The 10,818-nt window shown below is 44.8% G+C and overlaps 1 long non-coding RNA gene across 1 annotated transcript; it reads left to right on the top strand.

Annotated features, from left to right (window-relative positions):
- The first annotated feature begins 1,993 nt into the window (after positions 1–1,993).
- On the top strand, positions 1,994–9,285 carry LOC146429965 (uncharacterized). The gene is made up of 3 exons (XR_014855508.1): positions 1,994–2,089; positions 4,295–4,394; positions 6,654–9,285. It is a non-coding gene; the product is annotated as an uncharacterized LOC146429965 (long non-coding RNA).
- Positions 9,286–10,818: the final 1,533 nt, after the last annotated feature.

Below are 10,818 nucleotides of genomic sequence, written 5' to 3' on the forward strand. Positions count from 1 at the left end.
CAGGGTGGAGAAGGAGAGAAAATAAGGTGGAAAAACTCACATTGAGGTAAAGGCAGTTCAATAAAACAAAAGCAAATGCCACATGCAGGAGGAAAAGCAAAACCAAAAGGATTTATTCTCTACTTTCCATCAGCAGGAAGAAGGGGTTCAACACACATAAGGGATGCTCCAGGCCTGGGCAAATCACCCCAGTCATCCCTTCTCCTACACCCAGCTCTGGAGTCTCTGCCTCTCTTCTGTTCAACAAATAATCCTGCCTTCCCTTAGTCACCCCTTCCCCTGGTGCTCTTTACTATCAAACCCAGTCATAATTAGTGACTGGCTCATCTATTTAATCCCTAGCTAAGGCCATTGCAGTTGTATCCTTGGGAGAGGAAGGTATTTTTCTGACTGCTTTCCCCCTTTCCCCAGGCCTCCCTCCAGAAGGATTTCCCTCTGACCCCAGCTAATGAAATGATCCAGATCAGTGGCTGGGGAAAGCAGCCTCAGGACAAAGTTCAAACCTTTTCCTTCTCAACAGGCTCTCTGTGACAGCTCCTATGCAGCATTTAGCAGGTATTTATTATTAATTTCCCATCTCTATCAGAGGTGGATGTTCTTGGGGCTCATAGAGGTTTTGCACTTGGGAGCAAACTGGACATCTCAGTGGGTTAAACACAAAAGTGAGGAGGAGGTTGGCAGGAGAGGACAATGTGACTCCCATGTGCAACTCAGCAATTAGAACTGGATTGTTCTTTTCTTGTTCTTCCCCATTCTCCCCTCGTGGCTAGTAGTGGTCATTGGTAGCAATTTGTGTCGTGGCATCCTGGGCTCCCAGGTTCCACCAATCCATCCATTACCGCCCCCAGAAACAAATCCCATCAAATCACCAGCTCATAAACTGCATTTCAGATATGTTACATGAGCACTGATTGCAAATCTGAAGACATTTCCATTTTGCCTGAGGCCAAGTTTTTTAATTTAAAAAAAAAAAAGTCCTGTCAGGGTCTGTGCAAAGGCTCTTTAGATATTCCAACCAGCACAGTTTATTTAAAAATTCAATAAGGCAATTTTCATGGCAGCAAGGAAATAGAAACAGTGCTGGTGTCTGCACAACCAGTGAAGAGGAAGAGGCAGCCAGGATTTTGAGATTCACTCAAGCCAGATTTTGCTGCTGCCTCATTCCAGCAGCCAAAACTGAGGTACTATTCCTGCTTGACAATTCAATTTTCTCCAACAGCAGAACAAGGATTAGGGAGCAAAAATGGCCTTTTCAGAGCAATCTGGTGTCCAGGAGTCCCACCAGCTAACACAGAACTAAGATGATCAGACCTCTTTCTGGTCTCCCTGAGGCTGGAGAGAACACTTGGAGGAAGAGAGAGCACAGAACACCCTGGGAAGAGGACAGAAGGTAGGTAGGATGTCAAAATTGGTTGTTCTACTTTCTGTGAACCATCAGGGCTCTTTGGGAAGCAGAGACAAAACTGAATTGCTGCTTATAGCCCAGAGGTGAAGAAACATCCCTGGCTGCTCTAGACCACATAGCAAAGACATTTTCTGCTGCCTTATGGCCATTGCTGTCTTCCAATCCGTCCTCAGCCAGGCACAGGCAACCAAGACATGGCCTTGGCTTGCCATCAGGACACAGCTAAGGTTTGGAAGGTTCCCATCTCAGTGAGCAGCAGCCAGAAATTATCAGTGCTCAGAGAGAACAGAGACTTCTGTCACCCATCCATTCCCTGGGAGCCTCAGCCCCAAACCTCAGCCACCCCAGCAGCAGAGGCACCTCTGTGACCTCCCTCACCCTAAGCATGCTTGTCCCACCTCCCCAGCACAGGAGCTGAAGGACTTTCAGAGCCTGCTGCTAACGAGATCATTAAGGCAAACACATGAACCTTTCCAGTCAGAAGGATGAGGTGGGGTTTTAATTAAGGTAATTATACTCAGCTGGAAGGGCTATTTGCCGAGGCATTTAGAGTCTCTAGGAGGGTTTAAAGACAGTAATACTGATAGAGCACAGGAAGCTGCTGCCTGTGAGGACCACTGGCTTGGGGCTGGCAGCACTGCTGGTGTCTTGCTGGAGGAAGCTGAGGCTGCACTGAAGAGTCAGGTGAGGCTTTGCCAGGGGCAAAGTCAAGGATGTCCATCCTGGAGAGGACAAGGCTCTGCCAGGTCAGGGCAGGGAGTTTTTAGAGCATCAGCACCTTTTTCCTCTCAAAAGAGGACAGAAACTTTTAACTTCAGAAATGTGAGGGCAATAATTTGTGGGGAGTGGCTGGTATCTTTGTCAGGTCAGTGGGCATTTTGTGTTTGAAATGGAATGATTTGGGTTGGTTTTTTTGGTTTGTTTTTTTTTTTCCCTTTAAACTCTTCTAGTGCAGTGATTTACAATTTCTATATGAAAAATCATTACAACTTGAAATTGGGAACTTGGCACTTTGACAGTGTCACACTTCTGACTTATGAATTGTGGAAGATGGGTCAGAGTTGACCCTGACCTGCAAGAAGCTGGGACTTTGATAAACTAATGCTTTCCTCTACAGGCTTCTATAAGAATTTTAGAAACAGCCCTGATTGTGTCCACTTAATTTTTATATTTTTTTCATTCTTTCTGATTAAAAGTCCCACTTATCACCCCTTGCTGGAGGCCTGTCCTGCTCTTCCTTGGCAATGTTTTGGGAGCACTGTGGGTCCCCAGTGAGGACATCTCACTGTTTCCTTCTCCTCACTGAGACAGAGCAGATCAATGTGACTTCCACTTCACCCCTTCCCATTCGGTGCTGCCTCTCATTTTGTTCTCCTTTTAATATCATCTTTATTGCGAGGCTGTGCTAATGCTGCTGTTTATTTATGGCTATTACTGAGATGATGCTTTAATTGTCGGATCAGCGCCTCCAGTCCATCAGCCAAAGGAGCAGCTCTTTACAAACATCATTTTTTCCTTTAGCTCTGCCACATGCACTCACCACACACACACACACAATTAGGAACAACAATGGTGCTATTCCAAATGAACCTTTGTGCAGCTCTTTGTGATTTTACCCCGTCTCAGAAAGGACAGCCTTTGAGTCTGTTTACTGTTCTTTGTGCACTGAGCATTTTGCTTTGTAGATCTGGAAAGAGGAAATTCAATTAGAGTAGTATTCAGGATGGTTTTTATATATATTTTCTACCAATTAGCATTTCATTAAGGCAGTTAAATTGCATTTGCCAGAGACAGACACAACCCATTGCAGAGCATTATTTTAAGATCCCATTTCTTTTTTTTTTTTCATCTTGCAGGCTGAAAATGAAATCAGGGCGTGATTGATTAATTATTAATTCATTACTGGTGATTGGGTTGAAGCTGGTCAGAAGGGGAAAGTGCTAAGACACAATCTTGGTTTATGGCTTCAGACAACTCTGCAGGAGCTACCTGTGGTGGACAGATGTCCTCAGGCCGAGTGGAGATGCTGGGATGCCTTGCACCATCTGTTTTTGAGGATTTTAAAGATCATCCATCTCCAACCTCCCTGCCACAGGCAGGGGGAACCTTTCACTAACAACCTGTTTTAGTGGGAGGTGCCCCTGCCCATGGCAGGGCTTTGCAGTGAGCTGATCCCTAAGGTTCCTACCAACCCAGGCCATTCCATGATTCTCTGATTTCCTCATCCCAATCTCCCTGCAGAATGGAGACAGTGGCTAGGGAATAGTTATATCGATTAGTGCCACTCCAGAAATCTTTTGGGCAAGAACCATTCTGCTCCTTGGTCAATCTCCCTCCTCCTGGTGATGCAGCTGGTCAGGGGATGAACGACTGCAGCTCCTCCTGGCAGGCTGATGGCACAAAGCACGTGTGGCACAGGCTGCTGGCTGTCCCCAGCTGGCCAGGCTCTAGAAGAGGGTTAAGCCCAACTTTCCCTTTCATTCCCGCCTGTTCCAGAGGCTCCTCTCTATCCCTCCCCCTGTTTGCAGTGTGGCTTTGTCTCTTCATTGCTCTCAAGGTCACCATTGATCAGATTGTGAGCACTTTACATCTGCAGCCTTGGACGGGCAGAGAGAGGAATTGATTGCAGTCAATTCAGCTGCAGATTGAGCTGTATTGACTTGTCCCCTATTCATGCAGACGAGGAGCTTTGCTACCTTTTAATTACCACGGCCAGCCCTGCCCGGCATCAGTGGGATGGCTGGGGGTGTGAATGGGACTATGGGGGGATTGTAGGGCTTTGAGAGCCTTTGGGGTGGGATGTTGGGATTTTTTTGTCAGTCAGGACCATAGGAGGACCAGCGCTGAGGGAATCCCAGGGACAGAAACTCATCTTTCCTCTGCCCACAGTGTCTCTTCCTGAAGGATTGTGTTGGGAAGTGATTTATTTTCCATGCTGGAAGCCAACCATTTCCAAGAGAGGGTATTGCTGGAGGAACAGCAGCCCCAGGTGAGGTGAAGGTGCTGCTCCTTTGAGACAGACACCCTTGGCCAGGCTGGCAGAGGTGACCTTTTACCATTCCTGAGCACACAGAGAAGGAGGGTGCTGCTGTAAACTCCCCTTAATCCCTGGATGAGCTCCTCTCCTGATTAGCAAAGCCCTTTGCCCAAACCCTGAGTCCTCTCTTGGAGGAGGAAGAGCTGTTTTTGTGTTCCTTGCTCAAATCTCGGGATCAGGAGAGACTGGGATGTGCTCAGCTGGCCCTTGTGGACAACAAGAAGTCCATGATTGATTTCCATGGAGCAGCCCAGGCTCCCCAGCCTGGATTTTGCTGCTGACTCTGTCCATGGGCTCCAGGCTCTGCCTGCAGCAGCACAGCAATGCCCAGAAAGTGCAGTTGGCATTTCTGAAAGGTGTGGGGTTGACATCTCGAGAAGACTGAAATCCTCTGTTCATCTGCTGAATGGATGCCAGGAGAGCCAGCACTGGGAGTGAGGGAAGAGAAGCAATTCCAGCAGGGCTGGTGAATAACAGCTTTCTTAGCAAATTGCAAAGTTAAAAAAAAATGCAACCAGAACAACAAAATTACTTCCATTTAGGGTCGGGGAAACTGTTTTGAGTAAGACAACAACATTAAAGGAGATGTCAAAAGAAAGTAATTTTCAAACAACAGCTAAAATCAACATTTTAAAGAAAAATGGGGAACAACATTAAATTTTTTTATTATTTTTTTACCTCTTGCTCCCCTTTCCCAGTGTTTCTACACAAAGATCAGAAATTCTCTGCAATGTTCTGATGTGACCAAATACTTCATTTTACTCTTTCCCTGGGACTGATGTCCAACACACTTCTCCCATCTCCAGGATTAAAGCCTGGGCATGGCTATTTTTGCAAGGATGCTGAACCCAGGCTGGGTTTGTGCAATTCCTACCCAGTCCTGGGAAGCTAAGACAAGCAATTAATTTTTACATGAGCTATGAAAACACCATCAGCTGGTGGTAAACACAGGCCACAGCTTCCCTCAGAAGCCAGACTGATGATCTGCAGCACCCTTTTCTAGCCCTCTCCATGAAATGTGGAGGTTTTTTTTCACTAGATGGGGTAGGCAATGGTCTAGGTATCATACACTGACTGGCTCAGGTGAAATAGGGAAAGGGGCTTCACCTCTTCAATTATCTGACAAGAATAAAAGTCTACGGTTTTAAATTTTTGGAAATTTAAATTTTAAATTTTATTTATTTTATTTTGTGGCAGGCAAAGGTACTGAAATGAGATATTGAATGTGTATGAGTATGGTTTTAGTCACTGCTTTCCAAATGGCCTTTGTGTGGGAGCCATCCCTTAAAAAAAAATCCCAAATCCTCTGAGCTAAATATAAATAAAAAAGAAGATTTCCAACTTCCATGGGGCAGAGCTGGTGGTCATAGTCTTCAGACCAAGGATATCTCTTGACTATTGCAATCCAGATTTCAAGCTAACACAGACTTTCAACCATAAAGCCCTTGCTCCTGTCCTTGCAGAGAGACCCTTCCTCTCCTCCTTGCAGCATCCCAAAGGGGAGAAGTGAATTCCAGCAGTTTACAACTCCCAGGGAGAGAATGTGCTGTGCTAACCTCCCCCGGTCTCTTAGCTGTTAAAATAAATTCTTCCCATGTTAGTAAGGCTCCCCCGAGGCCTCGGCAGAACAGGTGCTCACTTGACCCGAGTGTCACCTGCACCTCATATATCACTGCAGCCCCAGGCGGGGAAAATGCAGCCAAGATCTCTCCCCACAGCCGCCTGGCTCAGCACAACCCCAGCTGGAGCCCTGGGTGTGTGCTGGGAGCTGCTGCTCTCTGGAGAGATGGGATTTGCTTTTTTTGGGCTGCCTCTCTGCAGTGATGGATGGCTCCAGGGGATGGCCAAGGCTCCTGCTTGTCCAGGGTGGTGTTTGAGGTACCAAATGTCCTTCTGCCAGGTGGCTGTGCGCTGATTTTTGGAGAAGACCTCTGGATTCTCATGGCCTAGGAGGCATGACTAATGCTGCTGGTCTTGGCCATGGGGATGAGCAGCTTCCTCTGGCTTTGGTAAATCAGTGTTTTCTTGTGGAGTTGTCTCAGAAGTGGAAGGAATTAAAAAATTGAACATTTCCACGCCTGGCAGTGTCCAAGGCCAGGTTGGACTGGCTTGGAGCAACCTGGGATAGTGGAAGGTGTCTCTGCCATGGCAGGGGTGGGATGGGATGAGATTTGGAGATCCCTTCCAACCCAAACAATTCTGTGATTCTAGATTCAAAACATTTTCTTCAGGGAAAGAAAATGCAGTTCCTTCCTGCAAAACTCCCTCTGCCTTGTCCCACAGGAGCTGTAAGGTCTAAAGTGTCACTGGAAGCAGCCTGAATGGTGATGCACTCAGAGAAAGACAACTCAGCCAGGGAAAGCTGGGATGTGATTCTGGAGGTGTGAGGGGCAATATTTGATGAAAACTATGGGGAATTTCTCCTGTCCATGTGGTCCTGGCTGTCTACCACTGGTTACTGGAGCTGGGTTTAAAGAAAAGTGAATCCTGCCTCTTGCACAGCAGTTCTTTGGGACAGAGGTGCCATAAGGAGTTAGAGGAGATTGCCCCAGTACTAATCAAAAGGGAAGGGTAGAAGTGACAGAGATGTGATTTTATCTGAATAGTATCGAGACCCACATTGCATCAGTCCAACAGTTTTCCCAAAGTCTCCCAGCCAGGCTGCGCCACGATGGCTGAAAGTTTAGTTGACATTCCAAGTTTGTTCACCATGACCCAAACTCCAGGAGAACACGTATTGGGCACGTTTTCGTCCATACCTAATTATGTGTGCTAATTATTTGGCAGGTTATTAATTATTTTGCTAATTATTTAGACTCTGCATGCCACTGGTCATTCCAAATGATGTACAACATGGGTTGATTTCACACTTCATGCCGTGTTTGTCCCAAAGTCAAAAGGGTTTTTATTCTTTTTTCATGATCAGAGAGGCAGTTGTGGAACTGTTGTTCAAAACAAGGATCCTGGGAACTTCAGCTGGAATTTTTAAGAATCCAGCTCTTTTTGTGTTCCCTTCCAGTCTTCATGAGGCTGAATGGCCCTGCTTTGCTGAATGCAATGTTGCATGAAGACTTGCATAAACTTTTTATGAGCCCCTAATTGCCAGCGTTTGTGAGCCATCATCTCACAATGAAAACAGGTTCAACTTATGGTTTAAGTGACCAATTCTGCCCAGTGATGATCAGCTCAGGAACATTCCCAAGGATCTGCTGGAATGGGAGGCTGGATTGTGATCCTGATGGATTCGCACAGCAGAGATGCTTCAGAAAATTAAAATCTATTCATGGAATACTCTGGCAGCAGCAAGAAGAGTTTATATATGGCTTGTAAATTCTTCACCAAGCTCTGAGAATAACTGAGTGATTGCAGGGAAAAGGAGTGGGGTTGGTCATGTAGGAACATGGGTGAAGAGGAATGGCTGCATTTATTTGGGATGAAATGAAAAAAATTACCATTAACTGCAGGAGAAGAGGAATTCAGAATTTTTTATTTGGGATGAAATGGTGAGCATAGGAAGCAGATAAGAAATACACCTAGAGTTTCAAAAGGCTTTAGGATGGCTTTTCTGAGTGGCTGTTGGCAATTTCCTTCTCTGCCTCACTTCCCATGTCTTGGCTAACATGGATACTTAATTCAAGGATGGATGTCCAGTGGGATGGGATGGGAAAAGAGGAAGGATAGAAAAGGGAAATAGATTTTTATCTGTGCCATGTCAGAGTGCACACCGAGGCACTGGAGAAGGGAGGACAGCCAGCTCGAGTATGGGTTAAAAAGGTATGGAAAAATGATTTTCCATGATTCTCATTTCACTCCCATTCCTAAGGCACAGAAAAAAAACACCTTCCTCTGTTGTGGCGCTAAAAACCTGTGTGGTTTTTTCCTCTTAGAGCAGCCTTGCAAACTTTTCCTGAGTGCCACCTGTCTCTGCAGCCACCGGGGGCAGCCTCAGTATTGATATTATTTATTTCTCCCTTTGCTGTAACCAATTAAACAAAAGCTTACTCAGACCATAAAGAGCAACAGCCTGGGGAGAGTGGGAGGGAGAGGCTTTGCAAACAGGCGTTTTATCTCTGACACACACTCCTGGGCAGGGGATTGAAGGTCAATGCATGCACATCATCCCAGGCTGATTGCAGTGCTGACAGCCACTCGCTTGGTTTTATGAAATTATCAATTGATCTGCGATTGCAGAATCTAATCAAGGCTTGGGAAACACGGCGGGTGGAGGAGCCAGTTGGGCTGGATTGTTCTCCTAGCCCTGGTTCCTTGGGAGGAGGATCTCCAGGAATCCTGGGACAGAGGTTAATGGACAACCTTTGCTATCAGCTGCCTTGTTTACAGGTCAGCCTGGCCTTTTGAGGTGGTTTTTTTGCTCACTTGCTACTGAAATGACATAAAATCATGACAATATTCATGTTGTGAAGACACCCACTGGGGTTTGGCTCTGGGTGAAAAGTTTGTATATCACAAAAGAAGTCTCTGGCAACATTTTGGAGTAATTAAAGCTCACTGGATATTGGTAATTCCTGTCCCCAAGAAAATAGTGTTTGCAGAGGCCTGGGAAGGGATTTAGAGAGGAGGACAGAACATCTGCAAGGGAAAACCTGAGGATTTGTATTACTCAAGAAAGGGATGAAAAGTGCAAGGTTTATTACGAGTCATCCTGACAAAATATGGAAAGAAGGACTTCATCAGTGATGTGCCCTGATATAATTTTGAGTTATTATAAATCTGATAAAATCAATTGCTTTCAGAAAGATGACGCAGATCCAGGTGCCATATTATAATTTGGGTAGTTCATCTTCTAGCTTCCAACCTTAAGAATCAAGTTTTCAGTTTTCATAGCAGGAAAAAAAAAAATTAGAAAATATCTTTTGTGATCATTCCAAGGGATCGGAAAATAGAAGTCAAAATATTCCTTTTTGTTGAATGTAATTTTATATTGTTTGTAAAATACCTTATACAGAATCTAGAGAAAAATGCTGTATTTTTTTAGTGCTTTAAGTTAGAAGAACTGAGCAACATGTGTGGTACAAATTCATGGATTTTCTTGTGGATCTTTCCCTTCTCAAGGCTGGACAGACCTGCTGTATTACCACCCTCATTTTAGCAGAATATAGTAATTTCTAGCTATCCATACTATTTTCTCTATACTATTTTCTAATCTAAGTACACAGAATTTTCCTTTTACCTCCTTTGCTCCACCCCTGAAAGTGCAGTGGTCAGAGAAATTAGGCAGAAAGTTGGTATCCAGCATTATTCAACCATGAATTAAAAGAATAACGGCAAGGATGTTATTTCTACATTTCTGTAAACATTCCTGCATGCCTCAGCCCTCCAGAGCTGGGGAGCTAAAAAGGACCCAGGACTCCAGGTGGGGAGATATTGATATTTTTTCCTGCTTTGAATAACCTTCAGAAGGCAGAAAGAACATCCATTAAAGCCTTAGGAACATTCTCCATGTTTCATGCAGCAACCAATGAAATTACTCAGGTGAAAAATCAGGAAAAAATTACCATTAACTGCTATAGAAGAGAAATTCAGAATTCTTGAAATGAACAGACATATAAGTAGAGATATTTCTGGTCTGAGGAGCTTCATGTCTGAAAGGCAGGAAGAGCTTTTGGAATCCAGAACGTCCTGAAATGAAGAGTCTGTTCTTAAAAGTATAAAGTGACAATAATGACTGAAGAGTACAGGGCTTTTACAGTCAATAACACAGGAATTTGGAGCAGTGGAGTGTGCTGTTCTCTCTCTTTTGCTAAATAACTTAGATTTTTTTTTTTTTTCTACTGGTGGAAGGAGCTCTGAATGGATTATTTCTCCTTTCCCCCCCTATTTTTTTTTCTTTTTTTTTTTTCCCTCCCCAAATGAAGGAAGCAAGAAACCAGCTGTACTGCTTAAATCCCACCACTTTGTTTCCAGCACCATGGATCTGCTCAGGAGGCAGCAGAGACATGGGAGAGGTGAGCCCTGATCTGGTTGAGGTGGCTCCAGCAAGCACATGCATTTCCTTCCCATGCTGCTTTTAAAATGCTTTACTGTTTAATAAAACAAAGTCAAACTGCAAGGGAACAAAATGATTTTCATAAACATTGCTGCGGGCAAAGGGGCCCTTTGGATAATAGAACTTTTATCTCTGTTTTTGAATCTTCAGGCTGCCCTAAATGCATGCAATAACAGTAAGTCATTCCCAACATGCACATTCTCCCAGAATTACTGTATTAAACAACTGTGTTAAACAGGTGGGGAGGGAAGGTATATCTTGTTTTATTATCCCTGCACACAGAGCTGACTGGGAGGAGCTGGCCTTGCTGCCAGGGATAGATAAGATCTGAGCCCATGGAGGTCACTTTGGACACTCATCATTTACACT

Source organism: Lichenostomus cassidix, chromosome 17, assembly GCF_008360975.1.
Source record: "Lichenostomus cassidix isolate B80296 chromosome 17, HeHo_3.0, whole genome shotgun sequence".
Classification (NCBI taxonomy): Eukaryota; Metazoa; Chordata; class Aves; order Passeriformes; family Meliphagidae; genus Lichenostomus; species Lichenostomus cassidix.